The sequence below is a fragment of the Lagopus leucura genome, unplaced genomic scaffold, assembly GCF_019238085.1.
Source record: "Lagopus leucura isolate 7727_CA_CO unplaced genomic scaffold, USGS_WTPT01 Super-Scaffold_1, whole genome shotgun sequence".
NCBI lineage: Eukaryota > Metazoa > Chordata > Aves > Galliformes > Phasianidae > Lagopus > Lagopus leucura.
The window spans coordinates 13,943,152-13,970,685 of record NW_024962250.1 but is presented as its reverse complement, the minus strand read 5'-3'; the positions used below and the strand labels follow the sequence as shown (position 1 = coordinate 13,970,685).

The window sequence follows — 27,534 nt, the reverse complement described above, 5'->3', positions numbered from 1 at the left end:
CTCTGGTCTAAGACTTTGAGCCAGTTCCTAGCCCTCCAAAGCCCACTTTCCTGGCATGAAGGCATTGTAAGAATTATCTAGTCTAGTGGTGCTGCCTGATACAGGTCATGGCAAGAAATATCTCAATGAACTGGCTTGGGGCATGCTGATCTGGACACACCAAGGTAAACCCATCTTCAGGCTTCAAGCTTGACCAGACTGCAAGCGTGTTTGGACCTGTAAGTGAATTGTAGTGAATAGCAAACCTTTTCTGGTTTCCCGAATGAAAGAAAACCTTGTCCATTCAGATTGCTTTTGCTTTCCCTTGGGCTCACTCAAATTTGCAAGGTTCACTCCTAGATACCAGTGTACCACTTGCATGTATGTACGTGAGTAAGCATGTGCTTACTTTCTTACACCATTTAATTATAACAGTTTCTGGCCTTGATCCAGTAACACACTTAAGCACATGCTTAATGTTGAGAAATGTAGTACACTAAGTAAAAATCATGTAATTATTGCCTAGGAACAATACAGCAAGCAAAGAATGAAAAGAAATCCATAAAATATATATGTTAGAAGTGATGGCTCCATTTGCTCAACAGTTCTAGAGTTCATAGCTTCCTGATCCAAAATCTAAGCTTTGTGTTTAGATTTTTTGAAAATTTTCTTTTTTGGCTTTTTTTTTTTTTTAAAAAAAATTTTGTTTTTTGTTTTTTTTTTTTTAGCATAAATGTTAGCAAAGAAAAATCTTCCTGAGCATAGAAACTGCAGTGTCGTGGGAGCCTTCAGGATCTTTGAACAAAGTGGGTCTTCTCCAAGTGGAAAGTCAGTTCTGCATGTGACCAGCCTGGGCTCATGAGAAGCCATTAGCATTCAGCTCACCCCTATGTAGCTCAGCTGCTGTGGAGAGTGAGCTGACTGGTGACGTACTTGGGATTTTGGCAGTACCTCATGTGTTAGTCCCTTTCTCTTCCTGTTGTCGTGTCAATGAATAGCCATTCTGCTTAATTTAACCTCCTCTTCTGCCTAAGTACATACTCTGGCTCTTCATGCTAAAACTAGATCTCAGTAGCTGTAGAAATAAAATTCCTCAACATGTTTTATCAGTGCTGATTCATTTCTAATTTCTTGGCAAGACTCTTATTCAAGAATCCCAAGTGCAATTATAGTTGTACAGCATAAACACATCCCTTTTTGCCATCATTACAACTTATTTTGCTCTCTGGGGCAGTATGAAATATATCTGAAAAATTGTGATTCATTAATATAAATCATATCTACATAAAGAGAGATGATTGCACTGACTGCACTCATATAGTTACGTTTGTTCTAGAGAGTAGCCAAATTGGTATAAAGACTTCTATCATAATGTAGCCTCTTCTATCCAGCCAGTAAACAGTTTAAGCTAGTGTATCAGTAGATGTTTGTCGCTGAAACCTGCATTTCATATTTTTCTAAGGTGTTAACAGATTAGTTTCCAATCGTCTATCCTTTGCATTGCAATTCTTAATGCAGTGAATACTTTAATGAATGGTGTAAGTGCTGTTCAGCGCCAGATTCCACTAGTAGGCACCATCCTAAATAGAATTAAACACCACAGATTAAGTGAAACTTTGGCAGAATTTAACAGCTAACACTGTTCCAATATGTGCTTCTCTTCTGTCACCCAATTTGTCATGTAAATATGTTGCTCATACATCTTTTTTCTTAATCAAGGCACAGTAGCAGTCAGAGTGGTAAATACAAGATATTACATATAAAAGGCATATTGTCAGCATTTCTTCTAATTAAACGTTCTCCAAACACTGTTTAATATTATTTTTCCTTGTGTGTCAGCTTATTGACTTTTACTATTGCAGAACGCTAGTGAGAATAGTCAAACTAAAATGAAATTCATTTCTTCCCCATCTAAAGCTGAGCAAATTCTTCTTTGGAGAAGTGCTATTAATCTTAGTGCTCCCTTTTACACTGTACCCAATTTCCCCATTCCAACAAAACCGGCAATGGAGCTTCCAGAAAAGTAATACTTTGTATTCCAGAGAACTGTCCCCATGTCTAAGCAATTTATGAAATTGAGTGAAATAACCCTTACTAACTATTTCAGGTATAAAAGTATTGCTCTTCTCACTGCTGAACCTTAGGTGACATAGTTATCTGTGAGGAAGGCAGAAATTCATTTCATGTCCTCAGGCTTCTCTAATCACACACATTCTTTGTCATGAAAATTCTTTTCCAGCTTTGAAGACCACAAATATTCAGATATTCAATATTCACTCAACTGAAGATAAACTAAAAATTTAATCTATAAGCAAAATAAATATTTAATTCTTAGGGAAAAAGAAATGAAGTGTATGTATATATATTATATTATATTATATTATATTATATTATATTATATTATATTATATTATATATATATATATTATTTCTATGTACCACAGTGTATTCAGGAACCATTAGAGCACTGCTACTGACAGAATATATAATACATTTATAACTGTCAAGGTAATCTAGTGTAATTTACATTGTCAGTTCATAAAAAAAAAAAACAAAAAAAAAAAAAAAAACAAACAACTGAGATGTCATGTCATACAGCTAAAATAAATGTAAAGAATCAGTAAAATGTATGTTTTCTAGAGAGATCTTCACTCAAGCCAGTATTTTCTTGTCTGAGTAATCATGCTTTCCCTGCACAATCCTTTGCATGGTTGGAAGTTCAAAGACTTTCCAAATCTTGTCTAGCTTGCCATGAGGTAACACCTATATTGGCATGTTCATACAAAAGAAATGACTATGAACATGTTGGCTTATTCTTGCTGCTGATGAGCAAAATCTCACTAGGCAACTTGAGTTGTGAGATGTGAGATCCTCTTGATGTGGAGAAAACCAGAAACAGCTAGAGCTCTCTCTTACATCTTTATTGAAGCAAAATCTCCTGTCCAAGGACCAGTGTATGTTAATGAATTACTATTATGGCCACACTGCTCTCCTGTGGATCGCTATCCCAAGACATTTTTTTGTGAGCAGTTGGGGTGGTTTGTTTTCGCTGGGTAGTCCATTTAGTCCATTTGCCAGTTTTGCCAGTTAGTTACGGTGCTGCTTTTTTTTTTTTTTTTTTTTTTTTTTTTTCCCCTTTCTTTTTCTTTTTTTAAGTTGCGTCTTCACTTTGGAATTATTTTGGCAATGGTGACGTTTTATCACTAGGTGGAGCTTCACGCTTCGGTCCTGCGCGGCTCGCCGGCTGAATTCCTGTCACCATGACAGGGAGTTCCTCAACCTCTCTAATCACGTAGTTAGGCAACTTCTAAACCATTTGAGGTAAAATTGGCTGTATAATCTGTTATATGTTATAAATCCGTTTAGAAGCGAGGGTTTTGTTTTTGTTTTGTGTGTATGTGTGTGTGTGTGTGTGTGTTTGTTGTTGTTTTTTACATACTGAGTCATGTTTGCAGTCACTGAAGTTGGATAATGATCAAAGGGAAAAAAATAAAGACTTTCCACATGTAGATCTGCAATGTAACATGTGTATTAAATTGCTCTATGACTCTTCTAGTGTTCTACCAGAAAAGCAGGCCAACTGCAAAGAAAATATGGCAGTGCTGTTAAGGTAATGTTATTCCCTATTACTGTCTGTGGACATCAGTAACCTAAATCAGTACTGTCTTTGGCTTTAGATCAAGAGAAGGTACCATAGCTATGCTCCCAACACACAGCTTGGGTCTTCATGAAATCAGAGCTGTCCATGAGTCCTGCTATTTTTAATGTGGAGTAAAAAAAAAGAAGTTTCCATTTTGTTGCAATCTGAGCCAGTTGAGAGTTCTTGGACTGACGCAGCCAGCCTAAGAGCTTCCTCAGCTCCCTGAATGTTCTGCTGTGGTGAGGACCTGATCTCACTGGAGACTTCAGAAAATCTCTCCTGATTGCTGCAGGGCTCAGTAGGGCACACACATCTCTCTTCCTAACAGGAAACCTCTTTTCCACAATGTATTCAAACATGGTGTGAGCTTCATTGTATGAAAAATGTGGCGAGTGAATCTTGAACTAAAGCATGTCCAGAGGGACCTCATCAGAGCCCTTAATTCATGCCTCTTATAGGCAGGATGACCTTTAAGTATTACTGAAAAGGGCAGCTTTCATGAAAAGAAATCAAACATTTATATTTAGAGCAGTAAACAGTGTGCAGTAGAAAGCTTAGGGCTTTAACCCAGAATGTCCTGGTTACACTATACCCAGGGAAGACTTCTGCATGATGGTTCCATGTGAAGGAACCCGCTCAGCTAAGAAGCTGCTACTTTATCCTGACAGATTGAACTATTCAGAAAGGGGAAGTCCTGATAGTAAACAGATATAGAGGTGGCAATGGAAAAGCTCGGCCTGGAATTACATGGTGTTTATGCAAACATTTGTAATCATCCTTTTGCAGAACAAAAATTGCAGGAGTCAAGCTTGTAATTAACAGGTTTTTATCTAATAAAAACTGACCTGAAAGGGAGCAGCTCAAGTTACCAGGCAACAATTTGCAATGGATCAAGACAAAACTAGATAGTACCTATCTCTGGGGAGGAAGCTCTGCTGGCCTGTCAACAGATGAATTGGTTCTCAGTGCTCTTTTATAATCTTTGACCACTCTCTTTATTCTGTCAAATATTATTTTAATTACAGAGTAAAAACTGCTTCTAACAGTAGCAGAATAAAGGAATTCTTTCAGCAGTTCTTTCAGCAGTTCTTTCAGCCCTTTTTAAACTTGATCCCATTTGTATTTTAGTCTGCTTTTGAAATGCGTAAGTGCACAAATTAGGCAATTGCTCTTTTCTGCACATGCATTTTGAAAACTTTTACAGAAGTTTGTGTTACAGAGGAAAATTTCACCATGACTGATTTCCCTAATTTATTAGTTAAACTGATGTAAATTTTGCGTTACAAATGAGACCAGCTGATTTTGTACCTCAGGTATATATTGTACTTACATACAGGATTTCCTTTGACATCAAAGACTCATAGATGATAGTGCTCTGAGGATTTGTCTTGTGAAAACAAGGACTTCTTTCTTCTGCACTCTGAACTCTTATGTAGTATAAATGATAATGATATAAATGCCTAAAAATATCAGAACTGCTTTTTCTTGTTGCGTTGTCTAGAACAATGCATGTACAACGACTGATGTATGTGTACAGTGCACGACAATGCATGTACAGTTGAGCTAAGTAGTTGTACTGCAACTACTTTAGAAATCTGTTTGGAACCTACTGAAGTATCTGGATCATTATACATGCCCAGCAATGATACATACAATATGTTTCAGGCACATTAAATTCTGCTTATTTGAATTCTGCTAGATCTTCATGAGACTAGTCATTACTGTAATTTGAGCAACAGAATTAGTGCAGATTATGAAGTGCACACTTGCAGGTAATAACTTATAAATAAATTAAAATGTATTTCAATTACTTCTGAATTTAAAAACCCACAAATTTTTCCACTTCTGCTTTTGGCATTTCATCATTAACCTGCAAAAAGGTTAAATATTCTTATTGTTTGTCCACAGAATTGTGTAAATATATGTATTTTAAATTAAATTAATATAATTTCTGTCTTTATCTATATGACTTTTGTACCTGAGTTTCTGTTGTTTCCTAAATCTGTTGGAAGAATCTTAATATAATTTATTGTTAAGTGCATGTCTGAATTGTTTGAATTATATAGTGCATTGATTTGAATTTGCTATGAATATTGTTGTGCTGGAATGTGAGTCACTGCATTTAGGAGGATGACTCTCAGCACTCCATAGTTAAGTATGAAAGTATTCATGGTTCACACTATAAACAGCTGATAATATATTTTATTCGTGTTGCAAGTGCAGTCAGTTATTGTCCATGTTGAAGTCATGCCTCAATGGAGATAGAAAAGTAGCTCTTGGAGCAGAAAATTGTGATAAAGTAATAGTGAATGCAGTAGAGTTCCTGCTGGGCAGCTGGTGGAGGCAGCTGTTCTCTTCAGTCTTGGTCCTCAGACTTTGGTTTCACTATTTTTGTATAAACTAACTCTGTATGCTATGAACACACAAGCCAAAGTAAGCCCTTCTTTTCTGATGTTCTTCACAGACACTTCCCTACTCTGAGACTTTCTGTAGACCAGCGCTTTAGCAGAAGTTAAAAGCCTTTAATATTCAACAAGGAGCCTCAGTAGCTCCAGACTGTAGGTCAAATACCTCTGCCTTACTAACTTCACTGTTTCTTCATCTGTGCTGCTTTATCTGGGGAAAACTACAATAACAACAACAAAAACAATTGATTATTTTTCAATTTAATTAGTTGGCAAATCCACAATGTGAGCTGCACCTCTCAACTTTTTGCTTTTGCTTTAATTCCATCTTTGCCATCAGAACTTTTCCCACAAAAGGACAATAACAGAATGTAAAATGATCTTCCATCTTTCCATAGTTTAATTTCTCTCCATATTGCTTCTGCACTGCCATTTTCTGTTTTGTGCAGAAATAGGAGTCTGATGCCTGACTGTTTCTTCCACTCTCTCTAAATAGACCAGTGACTGTATCCCATATACCATTCCCATCTATCTTATTTCTCTTTCTCACTCTCTTTCAGTGCATTGTACATGATATTGTGTCTCCCATTCAAAAATCTGTTCCATTTCTGGTTGCTCTTTCGTTACTGCTAAGATAATAACTATCCTGTCTTATATTTTACCTAACCAACTACAGTCTTATAATTTATCTTCCAGTTCTTGCTTCTGTTTTCTTGTTTCTTCCCAGTGAAAATGCTCCCAGGTAAGCCAATACTTATGTCTTGTGTCTAAGGATTAGTATTCCAACATCATTCTCTGTGACTTGACATCCACTTCAGACAATTTCTCACAGGTACTCCTTGGAATCCTGTCCTCTCTTTGCTTCTTTGAGACAGCTATAATAAGAGTCCACAGGTGAACTTGTCTAAGCCTCTGTATCAATTTATACTGTTTGAATGTGGTTTTCGAACTTTTTATGCTCTGCCTCACAACAAGAGGATATGGCCTTTAACTGGTCTATGGCATTAGCTTTTAATTGGAAACATTTTCAACATAATTTCATATTTGTGTTTTATTTTTGCTGCTTCTCATGAGTGAAGTTTCCATTCAAATATCATTGTTTGCAAATATATTATCCTCTTTCAGAATTAGAAAGAGTATGCTGTAGTTCCATATGTTGAAATGACTACCTATATTTCTGAAGAATATTGCCTTATCATTTCTTACTTCTGCTACTTCTGATTTCACCTTTACACTGTAAGATGGAGAAAGGTGAAATTTGGCTTTCTATTTGAACAGCATCATGCACACCTGGGAAGTGGTCTTCAACTAAGACTCTGGCACATGACAGCAGTATAAATAAATATCCATGGTATAGAATTTGATACCAGAAAGGCTCTCTCTCAATCTCAGTTCCATCTCCTGTGGTTTACTGTATGCCATAAATACAAATGTGAAAAGTGTAGATTTTTCAAAATCAAATAGATTTTGTCCTGAAAAATTAAAGGAAGAGGCATCAGTTTTGTTGTGTTGTTATATCTGTGTTCTGCATATTTGAAATTGCAAGGCTGCAAGGGAAGTTCCACTCCCTTTGTATTTCCTGTTGTGTTGCTATCTGAATGTGCATACTTGCAGACCTGGCTGAGCAAAATACATTGGGAAGAGCCCTTTTTGGGTGATAAACATTAGAAGTTTTCAACTTTCCAGGAGAAAAAATAATATTTAGATTGATTGAGTCCTTTCTGAGCTTTTTTTGCGTGTGCCATATATATTGTAATCAGTATTCCTGTTGCTAGGGCACTTATTAAATCAGTGTTAAAAGTTAATTTAATACACCAAATTTTACATTTATATTTGCAAGTGTTAGTTACACAGATCTCATTCTAAAACAAATGAGCACTGACTAACTCATACATATGACTATTCTGTAATGTGTAGAATCAATCATTTTGAATACAAAATACCTTGTACTCTCAATGAGTTACAGATGAATGACAGACCACTAGCTATTAATGAATATGCATCCAAAGCAGAATTTCAAGGAATGAACACTGACATTGCAGTTTGTCTGCAGACTAAAGAAGTCAGTTTGAATTAATGCATATATTTATATGTTCTTACATTTTGTATAGATTTTATTAATAGTATTGAGTTTATGAGAAATAAGAATAAACTGAGAAATATTTTTTCATACGTATTGAAGCATTTTGTATTTTTACAAGTTAAAGGCTTCTATTTTAAGGATTGTAATATGGAAAGACCAATATCATTTTTTATATATTTGTCTACGACAATGAATGTCTAGTCTAAAGTAAAAAAAACTTTTTCAGCAAAAGGCACATAGAACTCTGTTGGCCTGTTTCTCTGTCAAATGCTGTATTTGCCATCATTTATCCTGTTAACATATTTATACTAGGGAACCTTTGCACTTGTTAGTAACCAACAGGACATGCTTTGGCAAAAGTATTTCTTGCAGATAGGATGGAATGGGCAAGCACAATGACAGTGGGGCATGGGTTACAGTCAGTTGTCTTTGCGTTGTTCCCCCATTGTCTTGCCTGAAACTGATTGCAGGTATGAGTGGAAAAGAAGGCAGAGGCTTCATTTTTTCTGTGATTCCGAAGCCCAACTCTTGTTTAGCTGTTGCAGTTCTTGTTTACTTATAAAATATTTTTTGAAAATATACAAGCAAAAGAAAACATATCCAGAGATAATCATGCTCCACAGCTTTAGGCAGAGCAACCTTTAGTGAATTATAGAAGTCTTGGTACTAAACAATATCTGGTTTGTGTGCTTCAAGAAAAGAACCAGTATTTTAGGTCATTTCTAAATCCGAATGTTTGTAAGCAGACGTTAGCAGAAAGGACAAATGTCTTAAACATAAGGGACATGTGTATTAATCATTTTAATGCCCTCATTATATTTAGAGGAGAAGTCTCTGTCGTCAGTTTTCCTGTATAAAAAAGTAAAGATTCTGTAGAATATTTATTAAAAGGTTTTCTGTATTCTGGGTGCTTGTAACAAAAGAAGATGAAAAAAAATTGTATCTTTGTTCATATAGAAATATGGAACAATCTTTCGATGTTCCAAAAAATGATAAAGCACCTTTTGGTATTGAAATTTATGATTCTGACTGAGTGAAGTTATGTTTTCTTTTCTGTTAATGAAACACAAAATGGTCATTCACTACTGAGTAGGAGGAATTTTTTTCTAGATACTCTCAAGCACTTACCAAAAATGTAAGATTTGCTAGTACTAATTCTCAAGTGTTTTCTTCCAACTCAAGTCATTTCTAGAAACCAGTTATCAAAATTTCTTTTAGTTTTACTATTCAGCCAGCAAAAAGCACTGGGAAATCTCATGATCCCCAGTGGGGAGAATATGATTTATTAACTTGTTTGGGGTTTCAACCAGAGAAGCCTTTGCCTAATTAATAGCCTTTTGCTTTTACCAGGAGATCATACAGAATATTTAGATTGTATCTATACACCAGTAGGTGTATCAGGTGTATCAGGGACATCTCACACTACAGGAGCAAAAGAAAACATCTGAGTGTTAAGAAGTACTGATAGAAACTAAAGTTCTCAAATGAAAATTTGCCTTTTCTTAAGCTAGACAGTAAAATGTTTTAAAGAAGAGGAGGAAGGAAAGTGAAAAGACTATTGTAGATTTTTTGATGGATTCTGATACCTCCAAATGTTCTTATATGTGAGGTAGATGCCAAAAGTAGTAATTCAGTACTTTAATTTTGCAAAATCAGGATCAGACCAAATCTGACACCAAGTCAAAGCTATTAAGATTCATGTTATAGAACATACAATTGCAGGTTGCAATGAGTAATAGGAGTAGTGCATCGTTAATGGTGGATGGTTTGGTTTTACTGACACCCACATAATAGAACAGCATTTTAATTTGTTTCAGTGCAATAAGAGTTTGAAGCTACAATTAGATTATTAAGTGTGAGCTCTTATATCAATTAGGATAACATAAGGCTTAATTATTATACCCGTATTTTCATTGTAATGTCTTTTTTTCAGTAAAAGAGATCTTTAAGATGTGAGTTTCCAGCTTTATAGTCCCCTAATTCTTTCCACTAGTACTTATTTAGCTTTCTGCATCAACATAAATAGATGAGTTTGGTATTATCTATCAATGCATTTTTTCACATTACAGTCATGATCTTTTCTCAAACTTCCTTCCAATAAACTAAAGAAGTTTGATTCCATTTCATCTATTGTTGCCACTCATGTTCTTTAGCCCTCAGCTAATTTATCCTGGATTTTCTCTGTATCTGGTTCAGTTTGAAAAGATATATCTCTGAGTATATTATTGTTTCTGATCTCAGAAGTCTCAGCAGTAAGGGAGGATTGTTTTCCAATTAAATTGGTCTTTTGGAAGACAGATGCTGCAATTGGCTCTCTTGTAGTTCAAAACTTTATGAAAAATTGCAGTAATGTACACATCGTAGAATGGGAACAGTGAACCAAGATACCACTGTGAAGCTTAGAGCTTAGTGCAGTGGTTATATAAATTCTTAGATAGTTATCAACTTGGTGTTGCAGTGAAAATACTGCAATGCTAGTCCAAATATAGAAAGGATTGTCAAAGTCTTGAGTGTGAAATAAAGTTACCTGTCTACCCTTGGTAGAAGTTGAGCTGTCTAGGCTCATAAGGAAATTGTGTAGATCCCAGAACATTCAAATCTGCCAGAACTGAATCAATAGTGCAATAACATGATCGCAGAGTCATTAAGGTTGGAAAAGACCTCTGAAATCATCTAGTCTAACCATCATTACATCACCACCATGTGCACTAAACAATGTCCCTCAGTGTCACATCTACTCTTTTTTTGCAAGCCTCCAGGGATGATCACTCCAATTCTTCCCAGGGCAGCCTATCCCAATACCTGGCCGCTCTTTTTGAGAAAAAATTTTTCCTAATATCTGACCTGAACCTTCCGTGGTACAACTTGAGATCATTCCCTCTAGTCCTATCACTGCTTACTTGGAAGAACAGGCCATCTCCACCTCATTACAACCTTTTTTCAGGCAGTTGCAGAGAGATAAAGTCTTCCCTGAGGGTTGTCTTCTCCGGACTGAACAATCCCACTTCCTTCAGCTGCTCCCTGTAAGACTTGTGGTCCAGACACTTCACCAGCTTTGTTGCCCTTCTTTGGACATTCTCCAGGGCCTCAATGTCTTTCCTGTATTGAGGGGTCCAAATCTAATCACAGCACTTGAGGTGCAGCCTCACCAGTATTTTCATCTAAAATGAAGAGTTTATTCAGGATTAGCCATCCATGTTTTACAAATGTAAAATTTGTTTTGATGGATGATCTGAAATAGTTCTGTTGGCAAAATCTGTGAAGGACAACAGTTCACTGGCATCTAAAAGATATCATCTACTGTATATTCAGTGTTAGTGAAAGCAAGGACAAACTGACAAAAAACATGTCTCAGATACTATTGGGCTACCAAGTTGTTACTGGTAGAAAGATGGATATGCAGCTTTTATATGTGTGACTGTATAAACTGGACCCTTGAGGAAAAAGAGGAGAAACAGTGTCTTCTGAAATGTAAAGTTGCTACCATGTTGTGACAGTATTGAGAGCAAACACATAAGAAATTATATTTTATTCAACACTTTGTTATCCATTAAGATCCCAAAATTATATAGAAAAAGATTAAATAACTTCATGAAGCTAAAACACTAGAACATCCTACATCTACCTGTTTGCTTGAGCCAGAATCCGTACCGCATATTTAAGAGTGTAGATTTTCCTTTCCTTTCCTTTTTCCTTTTTCCTTTCCTTCTCTTTCCCTCCCCTCCTCTCTTCTCTCTTTTTTCCTTTCCTTTCTTTGAAAGATCATGAAGCTAGTAAAATGCACAGAATACTTACAGCACCACTTCTAGAAAACCAGCTTCCATGTGGTAATGTAGGTGCTGCAAGATAGCCATAGAAATTGGAAGCCATTTTCCCAAAGTTAAGTATTTATGGTTAATAACATGTCTGAATTGTCAAAGGTTAAAAGTGAAACATTGTAATATAACTCACGTTTTTTTGAAATCTGAAATCTTGATATTCTGTTTTCCAGAATTATAAAAACATAAAAGCATATTTTTTTGACACATATAGCTTTGGAATAGATGCATTTTGGTCCATATGACAGACCTTGGTTCTGTAAATCCAAAACCATGGATTTCTTAGTGTCATCAGACTTCCAGCCTTCACGGAGGGGCTCAGGACCCCAGGCTGATTCTATGTTAATAGATGCTGAAATATTACTGATCATTTAGAAAACTATAGTTCAAAAAAACAAGTACCTTTAAAACAGAACTCTTACACCGTGCACCTATTTGTGCTCTAAAATACATGGTCTCTGTAGAAGAACTGATGTTTTCTGTGCTGCCTAACAGTCTATCACTGTCTTTTTACTTTGTCACAAAGTTTTAGTTAAGTTGGAGTGATTGACTGCATTTCTGTCTTCCTGAATTCCTTGTGTGTAAAACAGTGATGATTCTTCACTTTACTCAGTCCATACTCCAGTTCAGTGCAGGACAGCATTAAAATTGCATCACTTATTTTTTATGTATTTTTTCTCCAGTACAACTAATAGATCATTCATTTACCTAGATTAAATGAATGAATTAATGGAAGTGGAATGCATCCTATTTATTTTAGCAATCTAAATTTAGGCATTGAGTCTAAGCTAGTAATCTACATTTCTGTAGTAAACGAAGAGAGATAGAGATGCCTGAAGGGTGATTCATCCTTTCCTGAGCGTCTAGCATAAAGGGAATGAAATGCTGTCTTTCTCTTCTCATGCCCCTACAGCGAGACTGGTTGACTATGTACTTACTTCCTTGTAGCTGAAAGTAGTTGACATGACTTGCATTTTTTAGTGAACTTTAAAAATATGGTCATCAATCTTTTCTCAAATTACTTTAGTAGATATCTAAGTTAAAAAAAGAGATTTCACCAATGCAAGGTTTCAGGCGGCACTTGGTTAATATTAAGTGACGGGATTGACAGGATAAATGTGTACTGCTATTTGAATGGGATAGAATTATTTGAGGGTCAAAGTGTATGCTGAAATGGATAACCGAGCTGAGGCCTACCTTATATTCATCTTTGCTTTTGAGAAATAGAAGTCATATTTTCACTGTTTAATTATACAAAAAGCTATAAATGTATGATACAGTATATCCTATTATACAGGTATGTTAAATATGATAGAGGACATATTAGTGTAATTACTGTCCTCCAGTGAGTATAACCATTTCCCTTTATATCACCAGTATTTTGGTCAGTACACTCTTAGGCTCATACTCATCTGTACGTTTCAGGCCATTACCAATGCATATGTATTTATTGTTTTGAAGGGAATACACACTGTTTCATTTCTGAGCCTCAGGTTTGCTTTGCATTCTAGCATGTTAGTATGTTATGTTATTGAAATCAGTTTTGTTGGGATTGTCCAGCCATATCTTGTGTAAATCTCCAAATTTCTGCTTGATCTCTTCCATAGATGTATGGTAAAATAGATAGCATTTGCTTAGTAATAATTATGTGGAATCAGTTTCATATCTGTTGGTAGTAGCTGATAGCTATATACTCCAATCAGTCATTACAAGTAGATCTGTACCAGTAATTTTTAAATCAAGTGTAGAAAGAGCTTCTGTTTTCCAAACTCCAAGGTGCAGAGTGTTCTCCTATTGCATATAGTTCAAGCCTGAGAACATGATAAGAAAAAGCAAGAAATAACTCCTTCCAAAAACAAAATAAAACAAAACAAAGAAGGGTATGTGATCTGGTCAGTGCTCTCTAACTCCCAAACTGGTTTTTGTGTATAAATTAACCTTGTCCAGCTCTTTCTCATAGACTACACAAGAGACTTTTATTGTAAAATACTGACAAAAATATTTGTACCTTTACCACTAAATGTAATTGACTTTAAATTTCAGAGATGGGAGTATGATCAGCAGTGGATGCAAAAATCTTATGCATGGGATGCTTGTATCTCTCTGAGCTATCTTGCATTAGCTTGAGGCATATTATGTAGCAGTTTGTTTTCTGTGTACAGATCTGCCAGATACCTCTTGTTTATAACATTTTTGCATTCTAAAAATAATTATTTGATGAGCCTTCTCTCCACTGCTGAGTTTTGTAATCCACTGTTATATTTCAGTAGCAAATTTGATGTTAGGTCTTGCATCTCTTTTTCCAGTAAATGTCAAACATTGCCTAAATTTCTTGGTTTTATGTACCTTTGCATAGTATCAAATGCTAAACAAATGCTTCACAACCTCCAAATGTGTACTCAACACTATTCCCTCCCTGAACCAGACTCACTCTATCAAGAACACAAATATCACGGGGAGTTTCAATGGAGCTATTCAACTGTCTATCTATTTATGCTTGCCTTGGTTGCTTTTTGTAGTGATCCATACATTTCTAGCATCAAGTATGATGCATACCAGTATTTCTCTAATGTCGAAGTCTGAGCATTGAACAGCAATTGTCATGTTTCCCACCAAATTCCTGCCTGCTTTGAATATGCTGTTTCCTTTCCTCATGTGAGATTGTTTGCCCATCTGTTGCTTTTCATTTGGCTTTTTTCAACTCTGTCTTAAATGCTATGAGAGCATATTTATGGAAGGCTTATCCATCAACACATCTTTCAGTATATATTTCACTATGTGTAATGTATTTGACACCAGCATCACTAGCTGCTTCTCCAAACTGAGATTTCAGCTTGCAGTAAATAGTTCCTGTTCAGAAATTTTGTTCACCGAGTTGTATGTGGTATCTTAGGTGCAGCTTGCCTTTCTACCACCTACTGTCAGTTACAGATGAACAAAAATGTTATTTTTGATCAGTGCAAGGAGTTTATGGTATACACTACTGTCTATCTGAGAATATTCAGTACTTTTTCCCATGCTATTTTTATACTCTTCATCTAAGTGTATAGAACCGTAATAAGGACCCTAACAGCCTGCCAGTTCTGACAGCATTTAGATGTTGTGCAATTGCACAAGTTTACTGTGCTTAACTGTCTTTCCATGAAACCTTCATCTCTTCTTCCCAGAAGAGACATTTCATCCCACTTAAACTGGATGGAGACCTTCTTCACCTGTGTCCAGCCTGAAGTAAACTCCTCCGCTTACTCAGCAATCCTAATACTTTAGCTATTCAGATCAGAGTCTGAAAGGTGTGTGATTTCTCACCTATATGCTTGTGTTTCCTTCCCCTTGACACCAATACGGGCAACCTGGTAATAGAAAGGTGCTGTTATTACTGTTGAACTCAAACTTGAGAACTGAGACTTGAATTACCTGCTTTCTGTGATCCTATGTCTCGTACCCCCATCTTCAGTTTCAGCTCAGCAGACATGAACCAAAAGACATTAGAGTATTTTATACAGTGCAAAAAACATAATCAGTCCACCGTTGAGAGAAGTAGTAGCAACCATGCTAGAAAATGTATAGTCCAAATCAGGTGACTGTTTTACCCCTTGGAAAATCTGTAGACAGGCTAGATAAGCCACTAAGAATGGGTTGTTATCATGGGCAGACAATAATAACTGTCATTTTTTCTTATTTTATTGCATAATTTTGACAGTTAATGAAGCAGATGTCCTTCTGTTCCTTGGCTCTGAGTAATTTCTGAACAGCACATAGTACCAGAACAATAAAGTTAGAACAGCTAAAATCCCAATATAACAAGGAAACACGTTCTTTGAGGTCATGAAATTCACAGAGAAAAATGGGCCTAATTGAAACATCAAATTATCAACCTAGGAGTATTAGTATGCAGTATGTTCAGTGGAGATGGAGAGTTGGTGCTGTCTTGAAGCACTCAAAGGGGCAGTAAGGTAGTGCTATTATACTGAATAATACAAAACTAAATTGTCCATGGACAGCTCAAGAACAGGCAATAGTACTTTTCTTTCAACGGAAGTGAGGACCAGTAAGTTATGCACCACAGGCATTAATAATAAATAATTGTCAGTATGCACACAAGTAAGATGATTATGTTGACCTTAATCCATGATCATAGAAAGGTTCACCTTCTTTATTATTACTATTCTCCTTGATATTACTATTAATTATTACTTATTCCCCTTTATAAGGGAGTTGTTTTACTAAATGATGTCCTGTGTACAAGAAAGATGGTTTTTTAGCTAAAAAAAAAGTGTGATTTGTGAATTTAATAAAAAGCCAGGAGAGATTTTGATTCTGATCAGCTCTTCTAGACTATTTAACAAATATAAAGAGCAACAGGCTCTAGTAAAAAAAATTGGCTTTGAATAAATCTAGTTTGATGAAACATGGATTGTGACCATCAGAGCAGTTCTGATAAAAACTTTCTGGAGTCAGTAGTTAGTGTTATTCTATATGGCAGTTGGCCAGCATAGCTCTTTAGGAACCTTGGGAGACCTTTAGGAAACATCTCTCAATACCATATAATATATTCTTCAAGAGTGTAAGATTATGGTTTTTTGAAACTAGAAAAGAAATGCAAACATTACACAAATGCAGACATTTGCTTAATAGAAACTAAATGCAAGAGCGCCAAAATGGGTAGGAAACAATGTCTGGATCACCATGGCTATGGACATAAAGAAGAGAAAATCTGATTGCAGGAGATCCCAAGGGTTGAACCACTGTGTACGTATTGATCAGATACTATCATTTCAAAGAGCAACAGCACCACAAAGCAAAATCATATGTTTGTATATGGCTGATATTTTGACATAGAAATTTCTTAAAAACAGGAGGCACAACGGGAGATGATGCTCAAAGTTGTGTGGGTAGACTTAGAAGCGGGAGGCTGCAAAGCAGGCTAAAGTAGTCGTGGATCAAGACATAACATAGAATTAATGGCTTTAGCAACATCTTGAAAATTGTGTGTTTGGATATATAGTACCCTTAAGGTGTGTTCTGTATTAATACTTTCTGTTTTATTGCAAATTAGGCTACATATAAGAAATGATATTTCTTATGGTGAGGGAATAAAAAAGGAAAAGAGAACTTTATAGTCTGTGGGAACTTTTGAGTCAGGGCCTGAACCACTGATTGATCACCTGGGAAAGGACCAGGTCAGCCCTGGGAGCACAGGTGAAGGCAATTCACATGTGTGACCGGAAGGAGTGGAGCCTGGCTGCACCTCTCTTAGACCTCATTTAAGGGCTGACTGCCACTGGGGAAGGATCTTTTTCTGGAGATCCCTCCTTGGTGAAGCTTTCCCCTGTAAGCTTGGAATTTTCTGATACAGGTAAGCAATCTTCTTCCTTTATATCTCCTTACTATTGTGTTGGTCCTTCTGTCCTTATGCTGTTGTTGTAACTCCTTTCCCATCGTGTTTATCCATCCAATTGCTACATATACTGTAACCGCTTCATAGTAGCTTTGCCAAAACAAACTTCAAAAATCACACCCATCTGCCAAGTAATGCTAGAAAATAGAATGTGAGTTCTATAATTATTTTTTTTATTCTTTATGAATAAGCACAGTGCAAGTTAAAACAAACAAACCCTTGTGATTTACTGCTTTAAATGGTGACTATTAAAAAAAAAAAAAAATCTTGGAAATAAATAGGTAATTCCCTTGAAATAGATGAGCCATGCAATGAAGCTGAAAGGCATGAGACCTACAGAGCTGTAATAACTTCCTTCCAAGGTTCAGGCCTTATCATTATAACTCAAAGCACTTCAAACTCTTCACCGTTCTTAAAAGCATTTGAAAACTCTTGTCATTGCACACCATAAGAAAACTTTCCTCAATTCAGGTTCACAGCAGCTAAACACTTATTTGGTTTAGTTTTCCCTTTAGTCGTTAAGCTGTAACTTTAAGCATATGTTGCCGCATGAACTGCGTTATGTAATGCACAATGTGTCTCTCAGCTCTTATATCTCCCATAATGAGGTAACACCTATTCAAAATATGAAACCAGAGAACTTGCATTTTTTCCTCTGGCAGTATAGAGAACTGGAGAAGGAAGTCTTAAAGTTTGTCTATTGGAGGGTGTGAGCTGCATCCCTAGTTACTAATATAGCATCAAACAAATGATGGTTTAATTAGAAGCAGCACGTTGCTTTTGATAAACAGATGTTCCTTTTATTTAACTGTTACTCACAAAGTTAGAACTGAGAAATCTTTTTCTTTTTCAAAACCAGTTAACTTTTAGCCTTTGGTCACACTATCCAGATATAGTTCCTAATTAATATGTCATGCCTTAAATAAGTATTAGTTCCTCCTACCAAGTCTCTATTATTTCCTTAAGACACTGCAGCTTCTTTTCAGAACTGCTCGAGTAACAGTTGGGTAAAGCCACACCCAGTTGTCAGTAGTCCAGAATTTGGGTAAACATGGTCCAGCCCAGCACTCATTTGTCCGGTGACTTGGTAAACAGTGGAGCATTCAGAATTTTAGGGTCCTGCCTACTGAGTGAATAATACCCCACCTTGCCATTATTGCCTTTACAGCAAGGTAAACAAAAACTCGACAGCAACTCAAAAGAGCTGCCATTGGGTCTACTTAAAAATAATTCTGTGCAACTGCTTGATAGGTCACTAAGCAAACAAAGGCTTGGCTTTGTTCTACTTTTCTAGCCTCTAGGTAAATAACAAGTATAGAAAAGCACTCATGAGCTAATAAGCAAATACAGCTTTTAACTTTTCAAAAATTATCTGTTAGATAATGTAGCAGATGTTATCATGAATACACTGCCTATTTCCCAGTTTATGAAGAATGCTTTGCTTTATTTTTCATGTTGTTTTATCTCTGTGTTCATGAACTACAAACGTTCAGCATCAAGTAAAAGGCAGAATGTCCATCTGTGTTATTTGCAAGTGAAAAGAATGACTAAATGTATTTTTAATGGATATTTACCATATTTTTTTGGTTCAGTTTCTATCCCTGTAGTCACAGTGTTCATGTAGCTCCAGATTTAGTACTGTCCAAGGATGGGTATGAGCAGGTGCTCTTAAGATGTATTCTCTTCTAGAAAGCTATCTAAATGAATTTTGTTCAACGTGCATTTCTGGTTGCACTGTTCCTGACTTTCAAAGCTTAGTGTCTTACATACCAGTCACTTTGAAAAGCTCTCTTTGTGATTACAGCTTTAAAGTTTCACAGAAAGACCACTGGGAATCTCACTATTTCAGATTCAAATTCTGCATTCATATTCATTGACAAGTTTGAGGCCTTGTGGGCAGAAAAACTTCTCAAGCCCGCGATCTGCCTGAGCATTCACTTTAAAAGTATTTTCTGTAGGTATATAATAGTATAGTTTCGGTTATTTTGTGCTCAGGAACAGTTAAGTACCTATGACCTGATCTTTTGAGCAGCTGAGCACCTCCTTGAAGCCGATGAATGTTCTGGTCAACATGTTAATAGCCACTTAAAAGTTGCTAAGTAGAACTGCTGCTGTAGTTGTGCTTACTCTAGTGAAATGCAGAGAAGTAAAAGAGTTTCTTAGCTTTCCTTTATTTCCCCGAGTAAACATGCAGCTGAAGCTTGTGTGAACTGTTACAAAGCAAGGACTCTATATATTCCACATCCTGTGTTTATTTACACCAATGGTATTTTTCCCTTGAATAAGGGCTTGAGACATAAGCATTTCCAAAACGAAGTCATGAGATTTTTCATGTTTTTTTTTTTTTTTTTTTTTATGACTGTAATCAACTGAAAGATCCAGCACAGAGGTTGTGTAGGCTATAGGAAACACCGAGTCTAAAATCTTCTGTAAACTTTTACCACCAGGATATACACGTTAGAATTAAGCAATACCTAGCTAGGTGATGAGCAAATTGGCACTGATAATAGCAAGTAACTCTGCTACTGCAAACAAACACTGCTCTTTTAATTACATGACTTGTTTTTCAAAGTTATTTTATGCCACCAATAGGAACATTTTATATTTAATGTGATACAATTCCTGTTTCTCATCTGCTGTACAGTTGTTTTCTCTAAAGTGACTGGCCTGAAGTCTCACTTGCAAATGAATTTTGGCATTTTATGTCACTGTAGGTATGAATGGGGTCTATACAGGAAAGGGTTTTGAGGAAAGCACTCTGAATATTGTTTTTCCAAAATGAATTATGAAAGTACAGGATTCTTCATTAATAGACTAACTCTAGCTAAGCAGATGATGAAAAGGAAAACCCATAACACTTATTAGAAGATAATATGGCATCCCATAGCTTGCTGCCAGTTTACCCCAGCTTGGAAGAAATCAAACTCATCATTTTTTCACAGCTTTCTTAATTATCAGATGTGCACTTGGACCCATAATGATGCTGATAAAGGTGTACAGATCAGGGGTTAAACTATTTAACTTTGTGGCAGAAACACATTAAATTGTTTAGCGAATGATGTGTCCTGGGTGCCTTGCAGTTCTGCTCATGCTTGGGTGAATTCAAAGATTTGCAGGTAGCCTGCAGCCTCTGTATGATTTTTGCCTTTAATTTGCCAACAGGCTGTGGTTCTGTTTTGCAGAGTAGCCAACCAACATATAAAGTGCCCATACATGCTCATCTACTCTGTATTTTAGCTTCAGTCTGTGCTTTTGGCTTCTTATGCTGTTACAGACAGGAAAATATTGCTCGATAGGAAGGGCTGTTTTTCAGTTGCCAGAATTCCTCTGCAGCTTTAATGGAAAGAAGCAGAACGTTTTCAGGGGAGCCAGCATCTCATTTCCATTCAGCTCTCATACAGCCCCTGTTGTATCTGCTGGAGTTGCGAGTGCAGTGGCTGTGGCAGAGAACAAAGAGGCCATTCAGCTTGGAGCAGCTTCCCTTCTGCACCGTGCTCTGGCCATGGCAAGCTTGGCTGGAGTGCACTCCCCAGCAAACACGGGATTTGCTGGCTGAGCTGAATGAGCCTGCTGGGTGAAGACTTCCTTCTCAGCACTGGCATGAGCAACGGGGATTAGCTGGGCCATGCCTTCACCCCTCCACTCATTGCGTGCAGAAATGTGGGACAGCACTCCCTAGGGTCACTGAGCAGCTGGTGGCAAACCCCAGTGATGATCTTGAGCGGTATGCTCCAGAGCTACAGAAACTCTAAGGTAACTTTGTATCTGATCTGCCACCTCTGAAACATTGCAAGGGTGACTTCTGGGTTTTGTGGTCGCTCCAGTCCGGTTCCTTGAAAGATCCCACCCACTGTGGCTTTGTAAACTGAGTATAGAATGAAGGCATTTCCCCATATCTATTTTCTAGGTTATATCCATGAAAAAATTAGGCTAAGATTTTGCTTAAGAATACTAATGTAAGCATTTGATTATTTAAATACTCAAAATACAATAAAGTTCTAAAGTAAGTGCTTACTGAAAAGAGAGAGCACCTTATTCATAGTGCTGGTTTGTGTTAAGACTTCAAGGAGATGAAAAACATCTGTTTTTAATGAGCAAAGCCAGGTCACAGCTTTCATTTTCAAGCCCAAAACTATACGGTACCTATTTATGTGATTCTGTAATTCTGGATTTACAAGTCAAGCTTTGATTTGCAAATAGACAACAGATACGCCTGTAAGAGACTAAGCCACTGTGATCATAAATGTTGTTCCAACACAGAGTCGCCATTATAAACTGTGGCAGAGCAACATCAACTGGGGAGAAAAATGAGACAAACTAGGATTAGTGAACCAACTCTATTCCTAATGAAATATCCATCACCTAAACTGCAATTGCTTCAATGATAGATAAGTAAGGCCCAGAATGTTTCCAATTTAACTGCATGTCATTAACAGATATCACAGAAGTTGTCTTCCAGATGAACCAGTTTATCTCAATTGACTTCAAGGGCATATTCACAGAATCACAGAAACACCAAGCTTGGGGAAGTCCTACAAGATCATCCAGTCTAACCATTCACCCATCATTGATAGTTCTCACTATACTATATCCCTCAACACAAAATCCAAATGTTCCTTGAACACCTCCAGGGCTGGTGACTCCACCACCTCCCTGGGCAGCCCATTCTAACACCTGACCACTCTTTCAGAAAAGTAGTATTTCCTAACATCCAGCCTAAATCTTCCCTGGTGCAGCTTGAAGCCATTTCCTCTAGTTCTATCACTACAGCCTCCCTTCATGTAGTTTCAGAGAGTGATAAGGTCTCCCCTGAGCCCCCTCTTCTCCAGATGGAACAAGCCCAGCTCCCTTAGCCACTACTCGTAAGCCCTGTGCTCCAGACTCCTCACGAGCTTTGTTGCCCTTCTTTGAACCTGCTCAAGGGCTTCAATGTTTTGCAGTGAGGTGCCCAAAACTGGACACAGTACACAAGGCGTGGCCTCACCAGAGCTGAGTACAGGGGGGCAATCATTTCCTTGTCCCTGCTGGCAGTGCTGTTTCTGATGCAAGCCTCTTGGCCACCTGGGCACACTGCTGGCTCATGTTCAGCTGAGCATCAATCAATACCCCCAGGTCCATTTCCTCTACGTAGGCTTCCAGCCACTCTGCCCCAAGCCTGTAGCATTGCCTGGGGTTGTTGTGGCCAAAGTGTAGGACCCAGCATTTGGCCTTGTTGAAACTCATCCCAGCTTCAGCCCAGCTATCCAGCTACTCTTTACTTAAATTGTTCAGTGCAATCAGAATTACAGATTATAATCCATTTCTAATCTTCAGGATAATGCAAGCAACCTTCTGGTTTGTGCAACATTTCCTACATTCTTTCCCAAAGTAAAACTATTTTATTTCTACTCATCTCCACAAAAAGAGGGCATCAGTAAAGCATGAGTCACAAAGATCTGCTGGTTCAGTTCAGATATACATCCAGAAGTTTAACAGTTTCCAGAGTTTATCTGACCTCATCCAAACTTCTGTAGTCTGGAAACTGGATGGCAGCCTCCTTCAAATAGACTGTCCTGTGCTTCTCCAGTACTTCCTTGTTTCATTTGGGTCAGCTGTAATACAGAACAGCCCTTCTCACAGTACTTTGGCATTTCCGATTTCAGTTCTGGCTGAAACAGAAGCGTTGAGATATGAGAAATAACCTCACAGAAACTTTTAAACGTTTAAAATACTAGATTTTCTTTATGTTGGGTTGAGTTTCAGATTAATTTTATTATAGGTAGACTGATCCAGTTATTTCCTTCCCACAACAATAATTTCTCTAGTTACTTTACTAGCCAAATATATTTTATCCAGTAGCATTTTCCAAAGAACAAAGCAATTTGAACCAAATACAAAACCTACCTGGCACATAATAAGATTACTGCACTGTTGACAAATGATTTTCTGCATATATATATATATATTTTTTTTTTTTTGCTTAGTTCTAAGTTGTGGCATAGTGTTCTTAGACTTCAGTGGCATAGCTAGATTTATTAAAAGTACTGTTACTCTCTGAATTATTTATACTGTAAAAAACAGTAAACAGAATCCTGCTGCACTTTTCCCAGTAGCATTCTGAAATGTTACTAAGTTCTAAGTGAATCCTGAGTAAATAAGGATTTTTTGCATCCGCATTCCAGTTCAAGATTGGTGAATAATACTTAGCAGAGATATTACCAAAAACTTCTAACTTTTGATTTGTTTTTGTTGTACTGCTTTTTCTATTCCTCATAGAAGAAGAGTTGTGGTCATTAGCAGAAATGATCAATCATTGGCATAAACTTAGTTGAGTAATCAACTTTCATAGTCTTCAGAAACAGCTGAGGGTAAATGGCAAATGAGCATCTGAAAAAAAAAAGAAGAAACACATGGATGTTTGATTTATCCTTCATTATTTAATTTGCTACTCCACTTTTCTACATTTAGGCATTAATATAGGCGCATGCATTTGACTTTTTTTTCTGAAATCCAGCTTCTGCAGGCTTCACTTGAAAGACACACACCTACTTTCCTGTTTAACAGCAATCTCTCACACAAATGTTCAGACATTATTCGCATATGACGCTTCGTGCTAAAGAAAGCCCTGACCATGTGGCAGGTGTGTATTTGCTGCTTTTGGCGACTATAAAGCTCTCTGGTTGTTTTGATTTTGTTTACTTCTTTCCTCATTCTTCTGAATGCAGCTGAATTCATGTTTGGCATTTGTCAGGTAGAGGTATGGGAAGGAGAGAGTTTGGCTAAGAAAAAAACATGCTTAGATACTGACTGTGTTTAGGAGGCAAAATGATGCAGCCAATATGATGCTACTGTAGAGAAGATTCCTTATCTGCTTTGAGGAGATGCAAAGACCAAGGAATTAATTTTCCTGTTTGAACAAGATATAGAGCATAAATAAAAAGCATGTCTATTCTATAATCTTTTGTTACCAAATTTTGGTTCAGAAAATCTCCTTAGGAACCTATCATATAAAAAAGATTGACTAAGTTTCTGGAGTCCTGCTGGATCTGTTCTGTGCAGCTCAAATGAATTTTTAAATACCTTCAGATACCTTTGAGAGATCTGGGGATTTTCTGTCTAAATGTTTTGGCTTCTCTTTTCCTCCTTATGGAAATTGTACTGTTGCAATATCTATTTTTTATTTTTCCATAGGAAAAATCTTTTATGTAGATTCTCTCTGCTTTCTCATAGGAAAACCAAAAAAAGAAATAGATACTTTCCAGTTGGCTGAATATGAAACAAAATATTCTGGTTTGCTGAACTAATCTGAAATGTTTCATTTTAAGTCAGTATATACTGAAATGTGTATCCCTCTGCAGCTGTTTTGCTATATGTCTCATAGCCATGCTCTCTCTTGTGGAGTTGGGACTCTTTTCAAATGCAATGGGTGGTGCTTCATTAAAGACATGTGGTCTGAATGTTAAATACACCACTTCAGTTTGGCCATATGAAAGTGTTTCAGTTGTGAAAAAGCTGAAATTAAGTATTGCCTTATTTCTGCACTGGATTTTTTTTCTAAATATTTTGTTCAGCACAATAAACAAGAATTTCAGCTTTTGTTTCACTCTGAGATGAGAAAATGGATTAAAATGTTATAGTCTCAAAGAGATGATGTTCTGATTTAATTTGCTGAACTACTTCTGAAGACTCCAGTCTGTGTACTTTGGTGCTGAGTTTTCTTAAGATTCCTTTGGGTTTCCTTAAGGTTTCCATGCTCAGAAGACAGTAGCTCATACGGTTCTTGCACTGAGGCTCAGAGCCTGAAATGAGTAGAAGTTCTGTTTCTGTCTTCAACGAGAAATGATCACCTTCAGTGAATATTTACGGATATGAAAGAAAAGCCACCAGGCATGTTATCTCCAAAGAACCCACATCCTGCTGTGTCATTTTGCTTACAGATATTATAAATGAGAACTGTATATATAAAAAAGGGCCTTTTAAAAGTAGGAGTACTCTTACCTGTGATTAGATTTGTTGGCCAATCTAGGTTAATATAGAGAGTAGGCCAGTAAGAATCTGACTTGTCCTATGTTGATATACCTAGACTTCAGAGGAGGCAGTGAAACAGAACCTGCAAGGCTGTTCTTTACGCACCTTGATGACTTTTTTAATGTATTTCTTGTGACAGATGGACATTCCACCTGTTGTACCTTCATGAACTGATGTTGTATTGATTTGCTTTTTGTTCAGAACAGTTTCTTTGTAAGAAACAGTTTAAAGTGTCTGCTTAAGCACTTTATAATTTCTTTATCAAAACACTTGCAATCATTTTTCTGTCTGAGCCAGCAGCATTTGCCTTGAATAAATCATGTGAGATCCCCTGGGGTTTGTTTCAAAAATTTTAGAACAAGCATGACCAGAAGTTCATCAGGATGCTGACATGAAGTCCTTAAGCCTGAGCTTCCTAGTGTTGAAATGATACCGGGTAACAAAATAAACTTTTAAATAAATAAAGAGGAAATGCTTGTGCATTAAGAAAAATTTATATCCAACCATTCTATCTGTTCAAGGTAATCCTCTAATTTTACAGTGAAACAATCTTCTAGTTTTACAGAGATGCTTTTTTTCTTAGCTGGTCTCTGAGTAATTACTATGTAACATACAGGTCTTTGCTTTCATTGAATCACATAACTCTGAAATTTACTGGTGCTTTTTGCTTGCACAAAGGAATAATACTACCTAACTCAGCAGCACATCTTGTTTGGTAGTGACGAAGAAGAGTGTAGATAAGAACTTTTAGACATAAAATTTTAAAATGTGTAGCTGTCTCCCTAATGAAAACTCCAATTTACTTGATGTGTAGGAAAATATCTTTGCCTACATACTTAATGAATTGTCCACAGCATTTCAAAAGTTCTGAATTTAGCTTCAAGTGGCTTTTGGCAATAAACTGTGGTGCTCATAAACAAAATACCATTGGCCCTACCGAAAAATATGGTGGTTCATTCCAAGTTATGAAGATCACATTTATTAGTTTAATTCAAAAATTATTAAACAAACAAAAAGATGTTACGCTGGAAAAAAAAAAAAAAAAAACAACAACCCCAAAACCAGAAGAATTTCAACATCAGAAGAGAAGATTCAGTAGTTTATTCTTAAAAATGCTTCCAAGTATCTACAAAAGAGAGAAATAATGAATGTTTTTTTTCTCACTGATTATTACTAAGAATAACCCAGTGTATCATGTGTCATGTATTCTATGAAAGTATTACGTATTGCATTTTGTTCTAAATACAGTTGTTTGTATCCGCATTCTATCACATTTTTTTCACTACACGCTTCAGCCACTGTAATCTATTTTCCATAAATTTACACACTTCTGGTGGGAGAGCGAATATTTTGCATTTATCATTGTGATATATATTAATGAATAATATTCTTAACACAAATCCTGCTCTCAACTGTCAGGTTGAGTACATGACTTTAGGATTTGTCAAAGACAGATAGTTATTGATGGTCACAACTATGAAGCCTCAATAACAGTCCTCAGTGTGTGTCTTTGGTCTCCATATTCTGTTTTTTTGGTTTTGACTGTGGATCTGCACTTACAGTGAAGCACATGGGAAAAAAAAAGTAAAAGATGAAAGTTTTTCCTGTATATATCTTATTCTTCCAACTACAGAATTTCATTTTGATTTCCATATATCAAAGGCAAAAATTCAGATGATAATAGACTCTCTAATTTTTAAAAAGTTGAGACCATGTGTGGAAGTCCACAAAAAAAAAAAAAAAAAAAAAAAAAAACAATGGCAGAACTGACTGTGGAAGCTGGGAGCTCTTACACACTCTTCTTTTCTCTAACTGCCTTTACAGTTCTTCATTTCCACATCATGTAGCCTGCGTCAACAGTAAAACCTACAGTGACAGGAGGCTTTGAATATCCAATGGTTTTATAATCTCTCATAATTCCTAAGGAAGTATTTTTTGATAAATATATCACTTGTGTATTTGTGGACTTACTTGTCTGTTTTTTTTTTTTTAATTCCTTTAAAGGATGCAAATCTGAAGGTGTGCATGCTGTCAAAACTAAAATTATAGCAGATTTGTTCTGTTTATTTCCCCTGTTCTTTCTTTCTTTTATTTGCTATTTTATCATTAATAGGGCTGGAAGCTATTTGAGGGAAGCATTTTGTCTCTCTCTATGTTTTTAAGGTGTTCTGTATGTTTAAGTTTCATGCCTGTGTTATGCAGAA

At 36.5% G+C, this 27,534-nt stretch overlaps 1 long non-coding RNA gene across 1 annotated transcript; it reads right to left on the bottom strand.

The window, feature by feature from the left end:
• Positions 1–22,681: 22,681 nt before the first annotated feature.
• Positions 22,682–23,720, bottom strand: LOC122187634. Its single transcript, XR_006181435.1, has 2 exons — positions 23,522–23,720; positions 22,682–22,971 (listed from the first exon to the last, which is right to left on the bottom strand). It is a non-coding gene; the product is annotated as an uncharacterized LOC122187634 (long non-coding RNA).
• Between the last annotated feature and the right edge of the window lie 3,814 nt (positions 23,721–27,534).